Genomic DNA, 19227 nt, shown 5'->3' on the forward strand with positions numbered 1-19227 from the left:
GGCGGGTGGCTGGTAAATCATGCTCTAGGCAGCAGCCGGAGACAAACCCCACCCCCACCCCGCCCCTCCTGGGTGAGGATCATTGAAAAAGCAGAGCGAGAGCTTACTCATTTATTCAAAGAATTAGAGTGTGTGCACATAGTCCATGATTGCTGCATCATTGTTCACAGAGACGACACCATTCGTAATGGCTTGGGTGTCTGACAAGAGGCCCCTGGCTGTGTCACTCCTAGAATACGTGCAGGAGGGTCTCTGCAGCCCTGACAGTGACATTTCAGAATCTTCAAAGAGACTGAAAAAACGTTCAGTCTTGGGGCAATGCAGACACCAGAACAGAGAGCAGATTTCATTGTAAACTCCAAAACAGAGACATACCCCGGCTGCCTGGGAGAACACAGCTATGGGACTGGGGACGGGGCAGGTCTCTGGGGGAAAGCCCGGGTGCTTTGCGGGGGGAGTGTGTATGTGTGTGTGTTTTTCTTTTTCACCTTCGTGAGCAAGAAAACTCTCTGGTGCCCATGAGGAGATGAGAAAACATGTCCGGTGCTGACATGTGCTAATTGCAGGCCACACACATCACTCACAAACATAGACACCATATGCACGCACACACGCACGCACACACGCACGCATGCTCGCTCGGTGCTGGTCCTCCCCAGAGGTGGCTCTGCAGTGAAGCACACCCGTGGTCTGGGGTCAGGTGGAATGGCCCGATGCCCAGGGGGCCCTAGGAGTGGGGACCTGATAGCTGACACTAACCCACCCATGCACCTCACCTTACCTATACCCCTCGGCCCCCCAAGAGGTGACAAGTCACAGCTGCCACAGACCCACAGAGCAGGGCCGTGACCCCGGCACCCAGAGACCACGAGGACCTGCATAGAGCTGAGGAATTCGCTGAGCTCAGGCAAAGCTGGCGTGTGTCTATTTGGGGGTGACGCAAAGGCTTGTGAGACCAGGTATGTCCTCACCAAGGACCGCGCGCGCACGGAGCCCTGATGCCACAGCTGCCGTTCCTCTCAGCGCTACAGCTGCTGTTGTCTGCCACTCTCAGGGACACGGCAAGAGTTCGCCCCCCTGTTGAGTGTCACCAGTGTCCCGTATTCACTTCATATCAATGCTGCTTCGATGCTGGCTCCTTCCCTCCCTGCCCTGCCAGCCCAGCTCTCCTCTGGCTGACCAGATGGGAAGGGAAGGTATCCTGCCAGTCTTGCTGCAGGGGAGTGAGGAGGAAGGACTGGAATGTCCTCTCTGAGCTCCATCCTGAGGGTCTTAGACTGTCCTCCGCTTGGAACAGTCACAGAAGAGACAGTCATGGGGGACTGGGCAGTAGCATACAGGGTTAAGCACACATAGTAAGAAGTGCAAGGGTCCTGGTTCAAGCCCCTGGCTCTCCAGTGTAGGGGAGGGGTCACTTCACAAGCAGTGAAGCAGGTCTTCAAGTGCCTGTCTTTCTCTCTCTCCCTTTCTTATCTTCCCCTCTTCTCTCGATTTCTCTCTGTCCTATCCAATAAAAAATGGCCTCCAGGAGCAGTGGATTCGTAGAGTCAGCACTTAGCCCCAGTGATAACCCTGGAGGAGAGAGAGAGAGAGAGAGAGAGAGAGAGGATGGTTGGTCATGTTTCAAGAGAGTTGAGCATTTACTGAAAGAGTGTAGAGAGAGATGGAGAAGAAAGTGCTTGCCATAGAAGCTGGTAGACCCCAAACAGAAATAGGGAGAGTGGTAAACGGAATGGGATGCCAAGCCTCCAGCTCTCCCAGGCTTTGTGGTCCCTCTGGTGAGCCGGGGACCCCCAAGGCAGACATCTTTGTCTCCAGATGCTCACATTTGCCTCCATCTGCATTTTATGGTCTTGTAAGTGGGCAGGAAGGGAGCTTGGGTGTAAAGGCTTCTCTGGCTGCTTCTGGCCATCTCTCCTGGCGAGCTGCAGGGAAGGGCTTGTCTTCTCTAAGCAGACCCCTAACAGTCTCTCTAGCACTTAGCGGCTTTTTTATTTCTTTCTGTGTTTAAAGTGTCTTGGGTTCTACCCCTCAGCGAGCGTGCAGAGAAGACACCATCGATTTCTTGTCGTGCTCATCAAGTTCTTTCTCAGAAGAACTGAGGGGCTTTTGACCCGTCTGCCTTATTTATTCTTAACACCCTCTGCCCCCACCACCACTGGAAGAGGAAGACTTAGCAGTCTTCTCTGTTTAGAAGGAGCATGATGGGAACCCAGCTTTCTTCCCTTCAGGCCCTGCACTCTGTTCATGCAAGAAGGCTGCTCCTCTTTCTAAGGCAGCTGGGTGGTGTCCCAGAGGGACAGGACAGAGGGACATCTGGAGGGAAGTCAGCTCTGTGTGTGAGTTGTCCGTTGCCAGTTTGCCAAGGTACTTGGCAGACACCTCGGAGTCTCTTAAACAGACTGAGAGCCTTGTCTCTGGCAGGGCCTCCCCGGGTGGACACAGCAAGGAGCCGGGCAGAGCAGAGGGAGCAGCCGTTGTCCAGTGAACCGCCAGCTGTGGCTGCCCCACCGTCCACTCTTCCCCATCTAAACTCCTCACTGGCCCTGACACCCATCCCCAGATACGCATCAGACCTTGGGGAGATGGAGAGGGCTTGCAGGAAGGAGGAAGCTGATGGCCAGAAGCTACCGGGAAATTTTTTGAAGGTCATCAAACCCCCCCAGAGGATGCTGTGCGGACACACGTGGCAGGTGGCTTTCCCAGGCCTCTTCCTCAGCACCCTGAAAACCCAGGCGCTGGGAACAAGTGCGTCTCTGATGCAGATCAGCGCGATGAAAGCCTGGTGGAGGAAGGTCTCGGCCTGCAGTGGGGGAGGAGCCTCGGGTGAAGGGGTGTGGATCCTCCAGCCAGAAGCTGCCCCTCTGCCTCCTGCCTGAGGACCCCAGGGAGATGGTGCGGAGAGCAGGGCCGCCGGAGATGCTTGGTGCCTGGGCCCTGAACTCTGAGGTCTGGAGCATGGTGGAGCTTGTCCCTGTCCCCACACTGGACCTGGTCACCAGACTTAGGGTCCTTCCACTTGCTCCCTAGCATTTGGGGGCCTTATCACCCACTGCAGGGATGGAGGACCTGTTACTCAGAGCCTTGGGATAGAAAGTGCAGACCCTGTGGCTAATGGAAACTTCCAACTTCCTGTCATGTGTGTGTGCGTGTGCGTGTGCGTGTGCGTGTGTGTGTGTGTTCCCTGCTGGGCCTGTCTCCAGGGGAGTCCCCCTCCCCTCTGCAGGGAGCACCCTGGGGCCCATAGGAATACAGCCCTGCCTGGTGCAGGGTCCTGACCTGGGTCAGAGCCTGAAGCCCTGCCTGACTCTAGACTCTGCCCCTCTGAGGTTGGGGGGCACTGGGTGGGGTCCCCCGTGACACATGTGACATGTCCTCTGTGGGCTGCAGTCTGTCCACTGTGGCCGGGAGCCACCAGCTGGGCGGCCAGCACTGCTCATGTTTTGTTACTCGTTCTCTCTCTTACTGGCACTGGTTCATTCATTCGCTCCACCTCCGCCCGTTCACTCTCTCACTCATTGATTCATTCAAACTCAGACTCATTCATTCATACTCATTCTTTTATTTTATTTTACATTTATTTATTCCCCCCCCCGGGTTATTGTCGGGGCTTAATGCCTGCACTACAAATCCACCACTCCTGACAGCCATTTTCCCTCCCTCTCTCCCTCTCTCCCTTCTCTCACACTCTCCCCCTCACACTCTTTCTCCCTCCCTCCCTCCCTCCCTCCCTTCTTTACTGAATAGGACAAATAGCAATGGAGAGAGAGAGAAAGAGAGAGAGAGAGAGATCTGCAGACCTGCCCCACTGCTCGTGAAACTTCCCTGCTTCAGGTGGGGAGCAGGGGCTAGAACTCAGGTCCTCATGCGTGGTCATGAATTCACTCAACTGGGTGCACTGCTGCCGGCCCCATTCATACTCACACTTGGTCATTGATTTACTCACATTCATTCGCTCACTCGTGTCTTTATTCACTCATATGCCTGCCTGTTCTTTTTCATTCATTTCTTCATTCGTTTGGTTGCTCACTCCCTCATTCTTACTCATTCACTCACCCATTCACTGACTGTATCATTCACTCATGTACTCACTCGTCCATTTATCCATTCACTCGCCAGACTCCCTCCCTCACTCCATCCCTTCGTACTCATTCACTCACTCTTTGACCCCTTCCCTTAGCCACTCCCAAACCATGAGTGGTGCTGGGGCTGGGTTTGTACCCTTGGCGCCGCCACAAGACGTGGGCACAGGGCTCGGACCTGAGCGGAGCAAGGAGGGCGGCAGTGCTCGCCGCCAGGCGCTGCCAGGAGCCCAGGTGTCCGTGCTCGAGTGCCTCCTCACAGTCCTGAGACGGGAACTCAGCTGTGTGTCTGTCCTCTCCTCTGGAAGCAGCGAGGCCTGTGCTTGCACACCCCACACCCCAGACTGCAGCCCTCCCTTTGGGTCCCTGAGGCGTGGCCTCCCTTTGCGTTTGTCACTGTCACAGCCTCTCCCCCAAGAGGTGCTGAGGGTGGGGTTGTGGGTGCCATTCTGTGGCCTTAGTTTCGAAGTCATCCTCAGCCACGCCTTGCCTCCCCCTTACCCTAGCCCGCTGAGGTCCCCGATCCCCCTGGGGCAAGGTGTGTGCACACGCTCCCACCCACACCTGTGCTCCCTCACCCCGCACACCCCTTCCATCCCTAAATCCAGACACATCTGCACATTGGCCTCGAAATGCTCCTGTGTAACTGGCCACAAAGTGACTCCCCTGCAAAGAACAGGAAGCCAAGCTGAAATAGGCATGTCCACAGAATGAGCGCTCGGGTCTGACTTGGTGGCTTGGTGGCAACTCTGAAGGTTCTGGAAACACACACAGAGCATCCTGGGCCAGCTGCAGCCTCACAGGAGCTGAGGCTTGGATTGTCCTGTTGTCCCCTGAAAGGAAAGGGGCGAGGAAAGGGGGGGTGTCCTTCTGTTTGTGGGGTGGGGGATGGAGACTCCAGGGTGGGTGTTGACTGGCCCCGTCTCGTTTGGGTCAGGTTTCTTCTTCATGCCTGTCCCTGTTCGGGCAAGATGCCGTCCCCACAAGGGACAGAGCTATGGCCCTCCCTCTGGTGTCCCATAATGCCTCCTCTCTTGGTTGTCACGCCCTCTGGGGGAGCACTCAGCCTGCGTTTCGTCTATCTATTGGGTGATGGTGGTGGGTGGGAGTGCTTTGTACACCTACTTTCTGCTGAGTGTGTCACAGACCCCAGAGGAAGAAGGGACATGGTCGTGTCAGCCTGAGGATGCTGGAGGGTGCCTGCGAGAGGTCTTGTAAACCGCCCCCCACTTAGATATGACCCCTCTCTGAGTTCTGCAGGCTGAGAAGAGAACCCCTTACTCTGGGGAGGTGGCCGGGCACGTTTTGGGGGTGTGGGTGGGTAGATCCCAAGTTCCTCTGTCTCTGATCCTGTGTCGTGTCTGAGTGGTTTCCAGCGTCCCAGCTGGAAGTGACCTGCTTACCTGGGTGGGACAAAGACACAGACAGTGAGGATGCCCTGTCCCACATCACAGAGCTGACATCACCATGCTCTTGCCCGCCCTCAGCCCTACCCTCTGCCCCGACCTGGAGAGAAGACATTCACTGGCTCTGGAGGGAAGACACACCAGCATCATCCCACTTGAGGGTTCTTCCATGTGGCTGTGTCACTCTCTGTGTATCTGCCCTGCCTCCCACAAAGTGACCTGGAGTAGCAAGAGTCCCAGCTGTGTGGCCCGGGAGCAGTCACACTGTGTCCAGCCTGGTCTGTTCCGGGAGGGAGGGGAGCAGCCTGGCCCTGGGAGTTCCAGGAGTGGTGTTTGTGTTGTGTGTGGGTGGGTGGGGGGCGGTCTTGGAGGCCTGGAGTGTCCCCAGGTGCCCCCTCTGTGTCTTAACCTCCCTGAGGGTGTCCCCACATCCATGGTCACTAGTCACCCAAGGCTGCCATCTCCCGTGGCAGTAGTGGTGGGATGGCCAAGGTGCCCTAGACAGATGCCGCAAGGCTAATGCCCTCATTACCAGCTAATTGGCTGCAGAGAGCGTGCCCACGTCACACTTAGCCTGATGGAGAGTTTGCTGTCCCCCGGTGAGAGGGATGGACAGCCAAGCTAATGAGGCCTGGGGGACCCTGCTTGCCCTCTGCCCACCCACTGGGGGTCCCTGACACAGGAAAACACTGGAAAATACTGCCGGGCAGGCTTTGAAGTCCCTGGATCGATGGCCATCCTGGGGCTCCGCGGCTGAAGGAGAAGCAGCTTCCACCTGTGTTCCAGGGCCAGATGACTAGTGCTAGTTAACTCAGAGCTCAGGGCCCTGCATGTCCAACACCCTGCTCAGACGCCGTGCGGCAGCTCGAGGGCACTGCTGGGCTTCTCTGTGATGCCCTTCCTTTGCCTCCTCTGCCCGAGAGAACAAAACCCAAGCCACTGGCTCGGCCTTCCCGCCAAGTCTGTTTCTTGCTGAGCGACCGCATTCATTTCTTGGCACCTATTCAGGTGCAGACTCCTAGCTTGGGGTGGGAGGATAAACCCGTATTAGGGATTCCTCTTCCATGTCGGGAAACTCCCCCGCTGCCCCTGACCCCCTTCACAAAGCCCAGGGTCAGGAGTCATATCTTAGTGCCACACTAAGAACGGTCTTGAACTTGGGGACTTTGCTGAGCGGAGAAGGCCAGGGTGGTGGCCCTCGAGATCAGCACTGGGTTCGAGCTGTGGCAGCCAGGAGTCTAGCTGTTACTCGAGGTCACCAGGCAGGACTCGCGTAATGTCACTTCTCTTTGGGATCCCAGCGACAGTGTGGCAGGATCTTGGGATGTCTGGCCCTGTGGTTGAAGCCAGGCTCCTATGGTGGAGAAAAGGGATGTGGGTCCCTGCCTCCCTCCCCCCAGGGCTGTTGCCACCCAGAAGTCTGCCCCTCCACAGGGGTGGCATTGACATTCTAAAGGCCAGGCACACACAGGCGTTTGGGGGAAAAAAAGTCTACCCATGAGTCCATTTTCACGGTCAAAACTACAAAGGGTTCATCAGATGGAGGCACCCTACCTGTGTGAGGCGCTAGGTTTCACCCCAAGACCATGTGGGAGCACTGGGGACCATGCCAGGGAGAGCTCTTCATGTGCTGGAGGGTACTTGGTGTCTTTTCTCTCTCTCTTCTGTTCATCTCTCCCTCTCCCTCTCCCTCTCCCTCTCCCTCTCCCTCTCCCTCTCCCTCTCCCTCTCATGAGGTAAAAAGAAAATACACCCACCACCACCTCCAAAAGTTTGCTGATGCCTCTTAATTTGATTTTTTTTTTTGCCTCTAGGGTTATTGTTGGGGCTCAGTGCTGACACTACAAATCCACTGCTCCTGTGGCCATTTTTTCCCATTTCATTGGATAGGACAGAGAGAAACTGAGAAAGGGAGGGGAGACAGAGAGGGGGAGAGAATGACAGACACCTGCAGACCTGCTTCACCATTTGTGAAGCGACTCCCTGCAGGTGGGGAGCTGGGGGCTCGAACCGGGATCCTTAACTGGCTGCGTTACTGCCCAGCCCCCTGATTTGATTACTTTAAGGAAGTTTTGTGGTTGCTTCTCCCCTTCTAAGTTGAGACTGAACATGAGGCCTGTGTGAACCTGGGACACAGTCCTGTGGGTCGCAGGCTCTGTCCACTATGCCAGCACCATCTCAGCACCGAGGGCATCCCACTCCCCCTCCCCCCTTCTTCCCTCGGACTCTTTGCCATCAGGACCTTGTGCTCCTGGTGGACTTGTTTTCCTTTGAATTTGAGCTAGAAAGAGACAGAGAGGGAGACACCAGATAACCACCCCAGCATGGTGAGGTGTCCCATTGGTGGTGTCCATAATGTTCCCATGTGGGGCTTGAACCTGGGTCCTTGCTCATGGTCAGCTCGATGCTCCTACCAAGTGAGCTACCCTTCCCCTGGCCCCCGGGGGATATTTTCTCTCTAATATACCATATATCTGACTCCCACAGTCAACTCCAGGACACCAAGTGCCAAGAAAAGTAATCAGGGGAAAAAAAGCCTGATTTTAAAAAATTGTCTATTTAATTTATCTATTTACATATGTTTGGATAGAGACAGAGCAATGGAGAAGGTGGAGAGACAAACCTGCAGCCCTGTGTCACCACTTGTGAAGCGTCTCCCTTGCAAATGGGGGCCAGGGGCTTGAACCTGGGTCCTTGTGCACTGTGATGTCTGTGCTTTACTGGGTGCACCATCACCCAGTCCCAGTTATTTATTTATTGGGTAGTGACAGAGAGAAACTGAGAAGGAGAGGGGAATAGAGAGGAAGGAGAGAGAGAGAGAGAGAGAGACAGCTGAGCTCTGCTTCACCCCTCGTAAGCCTTTCATCTCTGCAGGTTAGGACCGAGAGCTTGAACCCGGGTCCTTGTGCACTATAACGTGCACTCTGAGGGGTGTGAAAGGCAGTCTGTCGCCACCTAACCACACCTTGCATCCAGGTGAGAGAGGAGGGCAGTGAGGGCCTCTGAGCAGGAGTGGGAGCAGGCAGCCCTGCTGTTCTGTGAGTCACAGCTGTAAAGGGTGGAGGTGGAGGTGCTGTGTGCCCCTGGGTGGCTTAGCCGGGCAGCAGGACGGGCAGAGGCTCCTGTCCCGCCTGCCGGGTGATGCATCTGGGAAGTGACAGGGTGGCCTGCCATCCCCTGGCTCAGATCAGCACGGCTCTGGCCACAGTGGGCTTCCAAGGTGCCAGAAAGACGTGCCGTCTGTGGAACAGGGGCACATGGCAGGGCCATGCCCCAGGGCCTGTGAGGAAGGGCCTGCCTCTGCCCCCTGTCCCTCTCAGGTCACCCTCAGCTCCAGTCCTTACTTAGCTCTGCCCTTGTGTCTTGGAAGCTGAGGCTTTAAGCAAAGCAAGTCAGAATGAAACTAGCTTGAAGCCAAGGACTTTCATGAAGGTGGCTTTTCTCAAAGTTCCCTCTCTCTCCCGCTCTGCCTTCCAGGGAGTGATTTCCCAGTACACCATCCTGCTCCCTTGGCATTTTAAGGAAAAGCAGTACTATAATTCCTAGTGTTAAAGAATTTTCTTCTTTGGGGGGAAGGGAGAGTCTCTTGAAAGCAATCATTATATTAAATGGTGATTACAGTGATTCACTCTGAGATAAGACAAGACAGGCAGGAAAATTCAGTTCCTGAGTTCAAATACTGGGCCTGAAAGGGCCTGGGATGCGTCACCTGTTTGGAAGGTGAGCAGCCAGCCACCTCAGGGTGCCTAGGCCCCTGATGCTGGCCATGACTCCTCCAGCCATCACTGCCCAGCAGGCTCTGGATCCTGCCCTGCCAGCTGCCGCCCCATCTCAGCCCCTCCCAGCCTCTCTGTGATTTAGTTAGGTGTCATTAGCAGGATTGACGGCATTAGACAAGCAGAGAGCCAGCGTATATTCGAACATTGCTAATGGCTGTTTTTATGAGCCTCCCTTCTAATTCAGAGCAACACAGGGATCTGTGAGCAACCAGAGGGTTGAGTCTGGAGCTCAGTGGACACAGAGCTGGAGCCTCGGGGCATCCGTGTGTAGGGATCTGCTCGGTTCAGGCTCATATCAGAGAGCAGGCAAACGCCTGCATGCCAGCTTTGGGCTGGGGACACAGCATAATGGTTCTGCAAAAAGACTTTCATGTCTGAGGCTCTGAGGTCCCAGGTTCAATCCCCAGCACCATCATAAGCTAGAGCTGAGCAGTGCTTTGGTCTCTGTTTCTCTCTCTCTCTCTCTCTTTCTCTCTCCATATGTGTCTGTCTCTTTCTCTTTCATTAAAATAACTGAACAAATATTAGGAAGTAAGTAAAGATGAACTTCCAGGCTGAGGGAGTAGTTGGTCTCCAACTCTGTCTTGCCTCAGTTCAAGCCTCTGGGCTCCATGTGGACGTACCTTGCAAAGGGGAGGCTTCATGAGCGCGTGGCAGTGGTGCCGTAGTGTCTCACTCTCTCTGTCTCTTTGTCCCTGTCTGTTTCTATCTGTGACTGAAACTCTATACTTCTGCAACAGTGGAATCAGATAGACACACAGTCCTGTGATACCCCAGCAACAAAGAACAAAAAAAGGAATTTCCTACAAAGATCTCTTCAGTCCTCAGGAATGAGAAAACAGAAAGCTCCTAGCACCAAGGAATGCAGACAGACGTCACTGTGCTCTGTACTCAGCCAACATGAACACGTACATTTTTTTTTTTTAACTAAGGAGAAATTAGTGGTTTACAAGCAATAGTAAATAGAGTTGTTGATGTATGTGTAAATTTTCTCAGTTTTCTGCAAAACCCTCTCACCTTCAGCCAAAGTCTTCCTTGACTATCATGCACCTGAAAGACACCCCCACCCTGTCCCCACAAGACATCTCCCAGACCTTTACTTTGGTGTAACATACCTAACCCAGCCCAGTTCTGTGTTGTGTCTCCCCTTTCTATACGTATTTCTCAATTTCTGACCATAAGTGAGATCATCCCATAATCATCCTTCTCTTTCTGGCTGATCTCACTTTACGTGATTCCTTCAATCTCCATCCAATTTGAGGTGAAGAAGTTGAGCTCACCATTTTTAATAGCTGAGTAATACTCCATTGTGTATATAGACCACAACTTTCTCTGCCACTCATTTGTTGTTGGACACCTGGGCTGCTTCCCCGCTTTGGCTATTACAAATTGTGCTGCTAAGAACATATGTGTACACAGATCTCTTTGAATGGGTATGTTTGGTTCCTTAGGATATATCCCCAGGAGAGGAATTGCAGGGTAATAGGATAGGTCCACTTCTAGCCTTCTGGGAGTTCTCCAGACTGCTCTCCACAATTGGGTTGGACCAATTGACATTCCCATGAGCAGTGCAGGAGGGTTCTTTTGACCCCACAACCTCTCCAGCATTTGTTGCCTCTACCTTTTCCGATGCCTGATATTCTCACAGGAGTAAAGTGATATCTCTTTGTTGTCTTTATTTGCATTTCTCTGACGATCAAAGACTTGGAGCATTTTTTCATATGTCTGTTGGCCTTTTGGATCTGTTTCTATAGTGAATATTCTGTTCATATCCTCTCCCCATTTTTGGATGGGCTCATTTGCTTTATTGTTGCTGAGTTTGGTAGCTCTTTATATATTTTGGTTGTTAGCCTCCTGTCTGGTGTATGGCATGTAAAGACCTCCCATTCTGTAAGGAGTCTGTTTAGGTGGTGGTTTCTTTTGCTGTGCAGAAGCTTTTTAATTTGATGTAGTCTCATTGGTATATTTTTGTTTTAATCTACCTTGAAGATGGATTTGTATCATTGAAGATGCCTATAAAATTTAAATGGAGGGGGTCGGGCGGTAGCACAGTGGGTTAAGCGCACGTGGCGCAAAGCTCAAGAACTGGCGTAAGGATCCCGGTTCAAGCCCCCCAGCTCCCCACCTGCAGGGGAGTCGCTTCACAGGCGGTGAAGCAGGTCTGCAGGTGTCTCTCTTTCTCGTCCCCTCTCTGTCTTCCTCTCCTCTCCCCATTTCTCTCTGTCCTATCCAACAACGAACGACACCATCAACAACAATAACCACAGCAGTGCTACAACAACAAGGGCAACAAAAGGGGGGAAAATGGTCTCCAGGAGCAGTGGATTCATGGTGCAGGCATTGAGCCCCAGCAATAACCCTGGAGGCAAAAAAAAAAATAGATGGAAAAGAGTTCTGCCAATATTTTCCTTTAAGTATTCGATAGTTTCTGGTATAACATCCAAGTCCTTGATGCATTTGAAATTAACTTTTGTGTTTGGTGAAATATAGTGGCTCAGTTTCATTCTTCTGTATGTTTCAACCCAATTTGCCCAACATTATTTGTTGAAGAGACTCTCCTCCATTTAATAGTCTGGGTACCTTTGTCAAAAGTTATATGTCCACAGGTGCGGGGGCTAGAACAGGTACATCCTCACACAGAAATGCTTGAGGCCATGGGTTCAGTTCCCCCTCGATGAATAGAACAGAGTTATGTCTGGAGCTGTCTTTTTCAAAAGTAAATGAATTGCAGGCTTTTAAGGGTTTTCAGGGTTGGAAATCAGCTCGAACCCTCCTACAGGTGTCTTTTCTGTGTCTCCCAGTGTGATACTGGCTGCAATAGGTGTGTTGAGCATGTGAAATCCATGTGCATAGATAGGGTGCAGCCTGATCTGTTTTTCTGTGTGGCCTTTTGTAAATTCAAGCACCAACAAATACTCTAAACATCTACCAGCAATTGGCCTCTGCCAGAAGACAGAATGTCTTCTTTTCTTGAATCTTTTTATCAGGGAAAAAAAGAGAGAGAGAGAAAGAAAAGAAAAATCAACCAGAGCATGAGAGCTAAAAGGGGCTTCAGGGAGTGAGCAGTTGGCTCTGGTCTGTCATTTTTTATCCACAGAGGGAGGGGGTGCCCCAGCAGCAATGACACCAGCTCAGCGTAAGAAGTCTTGGAACATAGCCAGAAGCACAGAGACAGGAGAATCGATCAGTCTCCTTGGAACAGATTCTCAGCAGTGGCGCTGACAAGGCGAAGAGAGTGTCGTGTTAGAAAGCCTTTTGTAAGACATGGCCACACGTCCACAGTGGGATGGTGCCCCCTTCCCTCCCCGAGCTGCAGGCCTGCGTCCGGGTCTTGGTGGACTCTGCAGTCGGGATTATTTCCAGACGATGAACAGTTCTGATAGTCGAGGGACTTTGCAGGTGCAAAGTCTTGGAGGCACCGAGTGAAACAATGAGATGGCTTAAAATATCCCAGGGCCCAACTAATTAACAATTTCCCTCTCCCTCAGAAAAGAAGGAATTCAAGCCTGGAACTTCTGTTCAGAGTAAAACCACTGTATCTTCCATGCTGGTGGTTCATTAGATTATAAGATCGAGTGATCTAGTGAAAAAAAGAAAACCAAGTGAGAAAGAAGAAGAGTAAGAGAAGATAACAGTGGGCCAGAGGAGCCACTTGCGGTTTGGCCTCATTCCGTCACTGACGCTGATGGAGAGAAGCAGGCAGCCCTCTCCCAGCTCCCAGTGCCTTCTGGACGAGGAGGCGGAACACAGTTGCATCCCAAAGCACTTCCAGTCCTGCAATTCCTGAACCTAGAACCAGAGCAAGAGGAGACTTAGCACCTGGTGATTCTGAAAACTGAGGCGTCGGGGGCCAGGCGGTGGTGCACCCAGCTAAGCGCACATAGTACTAAGCGCAAGGATCCGGTTCGAGCCCCCAGCTCCCCACCTGCAGGAGGGATGCTTCACAAGCAGTGAAGCAGGGCTGCAGGTGTCTGTGTTTCTCTCTCCTTCTCTCTTCCCTCCTCTCTCAATTTCTCTCTATCCTATCCAGTAAATGGCCACCAGGAGCAGTGGATTTGTAGTGCAGGCACCGAGCTCCAGTGATAACCCTGGGGGTAAAACTGAGGCACCAAATTAAATCCTGAGCTAGAGAGAGAGTCAGGACTGAAAGTCTCATATTCTCTTTGAACAAAAAAAAAAAATTTTTTTTCCTACCACCAGGGTTACTGCTAGGACCTGCTGCCTACACACCAGCACCATCGCCAGCGAGTGATATTGATTGATTGATTGATAGCGGTTGAGAGAGAGAGAGAGAGGAGACACCTGTACTATCGCTTTAGCTCTCATGAGGTTTCCCTGCTGTAGGGCTTGAACCCTGGTCCTCATTTAGGGTAACGTGTCTCCTCTACTGGGTGCATCACCACTGGGTCACTGGGTCACGCAGGCCTCTTTCCCTGCGGATGTGCCAGGGGAAGCCTGTGTAGGGAAGAACAAAACTACTGTCGTCCACTTTATTCATTCCCGCCCATGGGGGGGAGAGTCCCAGCAACGCCCCCAAGGTTAAAAGGGTAGGGGGTGTCACTCTGCAGCTGGTGGTGTGTGTTGGGGTGGTGGGGGTCCCTTTTTTTTGTCTCCATCATCTTCTTGCCAAGCCAAGCTGAGAATCCTCTGCAGTGGCCACAGACCTTAGAAACACAGCCAGAGTCTGTCTCTACTCACTGAACTCGGTTCTGGCTGAGCCAGGGCAGCAGACACGCGTGATGCTCCCCCAGAGCCATCTTGTGCTGTCTTTCTTTCTTTCCTTTGACAGAAGACAGATCTGGGGGCGGAGGGGGGGCTCCCCGGCTCTGCTTCCCCACCATCCCTGCACCTACCCCTCACCCCAACCCCGTGCCGTCTGTGGTGTTGGGGCTCAAACCCGGGGCCTCACACACAGAAGGCCTGAACTGTAGTGGCCAGATGTTCCAGGCCCAGAGGCCAGCCGATAAAGACCCAATTTGTTTGGTGTGAATTTTTCAGGAACATAATAAATCCCCCACCGTATCTCCGTTTGGAAAGAAGAATACACACATTGGTATTTATGTCATAGTGATGGGTGTCTCATCTCAATCTTTTCCAAAGAGGCATGTAATTGGCAATGATAGCTAGAAGTCATATGTGCAGGGGCAGCATTACTGATGTGATCACCAGTCCTCTTTTGTTTGGGCTGCACTTCTTAACAGTGAATCTTTTTTCTTAGACTTTTTTTCCTTCTCAAAAATCAAAATGCCTTTCTGTCCTACTTACAATTCAGAGTAAGAAGTAGTTGGTGGGTACCGGGCAGTGGCACACCTGCTTGAACTGTACTTGTTCCAATATCAAGGACCCGGGTTCAAGCCCCTGGTCCCCACCTGCAGGTGGAGGAAGCTGTGTTCCCAGATGTTGAAGCAGGGCTTCAGGTCTCTCTCTGTCTCTCTCTCTCTTTCTTTCCCTCCCTGTTTCCCCCTTCTATCTCAGTTTCTCTCTGTCTCTCTCCAATAAATAAATAGAAAGAAAAAAGAAAACTAGTTCAGTGTCCAGTGTAGCGATTAAGAGTTCCAAATCTAGATGCCCCTCAAATTAGGGAAATCAGGAGAGAATCAAAAGAGGACGGCTGAGTGCATCTCCGGCAAAGTGTCTGCATGGGAAAGACCGAGCAGGGAGGCTGCGGTGCGTGCTGCTCTTGGCTTGTGGCTATGGGGGCATAGCTGGTGAGCAATGGAGGGAGGGAGGGGGAGGGGGGAGGGGGGAGGGGGAGGGGGAGAGGGAGGGAGAGGGAGAGGGAGGGAGAGGGAGGGAGGGAGAGGGAGGGAGAGGGAGGGAGAGGGAGGGAGGGAGGGAGAGGGAGAGGGAGGGAGAGGGAGAGGGAGAGAGAGGGAGAGGGAGGGAGAAGGAGAGGGAGAGGGAGGGAGACGGAGGGAGAGGGAGGGAGACAGAGGGAGAGGGAGAGGGAGGGAGATGGAGAGGGAGGGAGAGGGAGGGAGAGGGAGGGAGAGGGAGGGAGGGAGAGGGAGGGAGAAGGAGAGGGAGAGGGAGGGAGACGGAGGGAGAGGGAGAGGGAGGGAGAGGGAGGGAGAGGGAGAGAGAGGGAGAGAGAGCGAGCTGGAGTCTGAGCGGTAGTGTCTTAATACAGCTGGAGGGGAGGGAGGGTGGGAAGCTGGGAGCTGCAGTGGCGGCAGTCAGGAGGTTTGGCAGGCCCCCAACCCCCTCCTCACCTCCTGGGCCTGGACCGCCACACGTCACACACACACACACACACACACACACACACACACACACACACACCACACACCAGCCCACATGGGTCCTGATTCTGTTCACTTGTTCCAAGTGGGCCAGGCCAGGAGAACGGGAGCCCCCCTGAACCTGCCCTTCTGCGCCCACACTGGGCTGCAGTCTCCTCAGCGTGGGACTGGTGTACAGGCCCGTGTGTCCCTCTCAGGCCCTGTCCTCCCATCCCCCCCAGCCCCCAAGACTGCAGTAAGCCGCCACGCCAGGTGCTCTGGGCCGCCAGCCTCAATGGGGCCTGTTGACTGTCCTCCACTGCTGCTCCCCTGAGGTGAGCAGGTGCTTCCTGGACGGACATCACAGCAACAGCCAGAAGCAGTTGTGGCCGAGTGACGGTGACAGCTTCAGGGAAAGGAAGGGGGGCGGCTGAGAGTCAGTGAGGCTTGCTGTGTGTGGGACTCAATTCAGGAGAACAGGAGTCTCCTACGAGACCCGGAGTTACAGCCAGGAGGACAGGGCCTCACAGGACATGAAGACGGGACAGGAGGTGTCAGAAACTCCACTGGGAGACAAGCTTAGGACCGAGCTATCGGCATGACGGGCGAGCTCCTGACATGCTTCTCAAGACTGGCCCCTGAGAAGATAAACAAGGATAATTAAGTGATAGTGAAGACCTGTTTCATTAGTAAAAAGACAATAAAGGAAGGAGCAAACAAATAATCAAGGTATTGGGTGGTGTGTGAACCAGTGTTCATGGAAGTTGTAATGAATTCATCCAGATTTGGAAGCTCTCCTTTGGAAGTCAGGAAAAATAATGAGGGAGGGAGAGGGAGGGACACTGGAGGGAAAGGGGTATCCAATTCTAACATGTGCAGGGCTCGCCTGGAAGAAATATCACAGATAACGGCTTCGCTGTGGAGTCCTACTCTAAACCACCTTCTTCCACCCTCCTCAGAGGAGGAGAGAGGGGTTTGTCTCCCGGCCAAGGAAACTACGCACTGAGGGCCGGGCGGTGGCGCACCTGGTGAAGCGCGTAGGGCATCAAGTGCGAGTATCCAGATTCGAGCCCAGGCTCTCCCCGCCTGCAGGGAGCAGGGGCCACTTCATGAGGGGTGAAGCAGGCCTGCTGGTGTCTCTCTTTGTCTCTTCCTCTCTGTCTACCTCTCCCATCTCAGTTTCTCTCTGTCCAATAAAATGACCCCCCCCCCCAAAAAAAAAAGCCTCGAGCAGAGGATTTGTAGTGCAGGCACTTCTTCTTCTTCTAGCGTTTGCCCTTCTTCCGTAGCCAGTCCACAGCGTCAGGTTGAGCCTGATGTCAAGTTTCGAGACCTCCTTTGAATCTGGAGAGGTGGCAGTCGTTGACTATGTGGGTCAGTCTGTCTGTAGCCGCAGGGGCAGTTTGGGTCATCTCTGGCTCCCCAGCGATGGAACATAGCGGCGCACCGACTGAGCCCCAGCAACAACCCTGGTGGCAGAAAGAGGAAGAGAAAGAACACTGCAGCCTGCACTTGCAGACTTCTTCCTGCCGTGTGGGTGGCCCGGCTGAAGAGGGCGCCGTCTTGCACAGAGCGACACAGAGCGAGAGTCCCTGTATAGAGAGTGGAGGAGCTAGGAGAGTGAGTCCCTGTGGCTGGCAGGCAGAGCAGCCGAACATCTGGGGCACTGGCAGCCACGAGCACCGAGGCCTGGGCCCATAAAGCTTGTTCTGAGACCAGCTTCATGCATTGCAGGTGGGGACAAGGACGGGGACGGGGGCAGGGAGCCGAAACGGGTGGAGGAAGAGTGTGCTCTCGCTGTGTTATTGTTTTTAAATATTTTATTATTTTTGTATTTATAAAATGGGGATATTAATAACCATGCGACAAGAGGGATACAACTCCACATAATTTCCACCACCAGAGTTCCCTATCCCATCCCCCCTCGGAAGCTTCCTTGTTCTTTATCTCTGGGAGTATGGACCCAGGGTCACGATGGGATGCAGAAGGTGGAAGGTCTGGCTTCTGTAATTGCTTCCGCGCTGAGTTTGGGCGTTAGCACATCGATCCATACTCCCAGCTGCCTCTCTCTTTTCCTAGTCGGGTAGGGCTCTGGGGAGGTGGGGATCCAGGACACATTGGTGAAGTCGTCTGTCCAGGGAAGTCCAGTTGGCATCATGGTAGCATCTGGAACCTGGTGGCTGAAAAAGAGTTAACCTATAAAGCAGAACAAATTGTTGACTAATCATGAACCTAAAGGCAAGAATATTGCGGGTAAAGATTTGGGGTCTCCGTTTTGGAAAAAGCTGGTAGGTCTATTTTAGGTCTATTCCAAGGGGCCCCTGGCTTTACTAGCTTCTGCCTGAGTACAACAGCTAATATGTGGACCCAAGGTATTGTCTGGGGAGATGGCATTATTACAGGAAAAAGGATTAGAAAGCTGGATCAGGGAAGAGAGTAGCTCCCAAATATGGGAAAAGTCTATAAATATTGCTAACTGTAAACCCTATTGATTTGGGCTGTGTTATTATTCTTTTTTTTAATTTCCTTATTGGGGAATTAATGTTTTGCATTCGACAGTAAATACAATAGTTTGTACTTGCATCACATTTCTCAGGTTTCCATATAACAGTACAACCCCCACTAGGTGCTCTGTCTGTGTTATTATTCGTACATACATCCAGAAGTTAATGGAAGGATTGGGGCGGGGTCTCATGAAACCTAGTTCAGACAGTGAATTCAAATTGACTCGAATGTGTCAGATTGATTGAAAATTGCCTGAAGGACCAAGAAGATAATAATAAAAGGGGCTGGGTTGAGGCGGGTGGGGACACGTGTTCGCCGTCAGTTACCCGGAAAAGGCTGCCAACAGCCCATTCATGAAGCTGTTAGGAAGGGGTGAGTGGAGAGGAGCTTTAAGGGGGGCCCGGGTGGAGGTGCACCTCGTTAAGTGCACATAGTACTAAGCACAAGGCCCTGCACAAGGCTCTGGATTCAAGCCATCTCGGTGAAGCACATCTGCAGGTCCTATCTCTATCTCTGTTTCCCCATCTCTCTTAATTTCTCTCTGTCCTATCCAACAGATGAAAAAAATAACTGCCAGGAGCAATGGATTCGCAGTGCCAGCACCAGACCCCGGTGATAACCCTAGAGGCAAAATCAGTAAATGACAGAGGAGCCTTCAGGGCCAGTGGGCCGACGGCAAGAGGCTGCCCTAGTGTGGCAGAGACTCGGCGGTCTTCCTGCGGAGTCCAGTCCCAGGCACTGAGAGAGAGACAGACGGGAGGAACAGACTCAGACACAGGAGGCCATGCAGGATTGGTGCCTGCAGGATTGGTGCCTGCAGGGGACGGGGCGGGAGGAGGGGCTGCAGCAGGAGGCAGACTCCTGCCAGGGGTGCCTGGTCCCATGCCCCATTAGGGAGCCACAAACATCACAAAGGGAAACAGCTTAGGTAGCTGGGCGGTAGGTAGTGCAGCGGGTTAAGCTCACATGGCTCAAAGCTCAAGGACATGCATAAGGATCCTGGTTGGAGCCCCCAGCTCTCCACCTGCAGGGGAGTCACTTCACAGGTGGTGAAGCAGGTCTGCAGGTGTCTGTCTTTCTCTCCCTCTCTCTGTCTCTGTCTTCCCCTCCTCTCCATTTCTCTGTCTCCTCTCTGTCTTTCCCTCCTCTCTTGATTTCTCTCTACCTCTCTGTCTTCCCCTCCTCTCTTGATTTCTCTCTGTCCTATCCAACAACAGCTATGACAATAATAGCA

General features: G+C 53.0%; 1 protein-coding gene across 2 annotated transcripts in view; it reads left to right on the forward strand.

Moving 5' to 3' along the window:
- Window positions 1-19227, forward strand: part of MAML3 (mastermind like transcriptional coactivator 3) — a 240879-nt gene that overhangs the window by 52390 nt on the left and 169262 nt on the right. The gene's annotated exons all lie outside the window — the stretch shown is intronic.

This window comes from Erinaceus europaeus, chromosome 19 (assembly GCF_950295315.1).
Source record: "Erinaceus europaeus chromosome 19, mEriEur2.1, whole genome shotgun sequence".
NCBI classification, from domain to species: Eukaryota; Metazoa; Chordata; class Mammalia; order Eulipotyphla; family Erinaceidae; genus Erinaceus; species Erinaceus europaeus.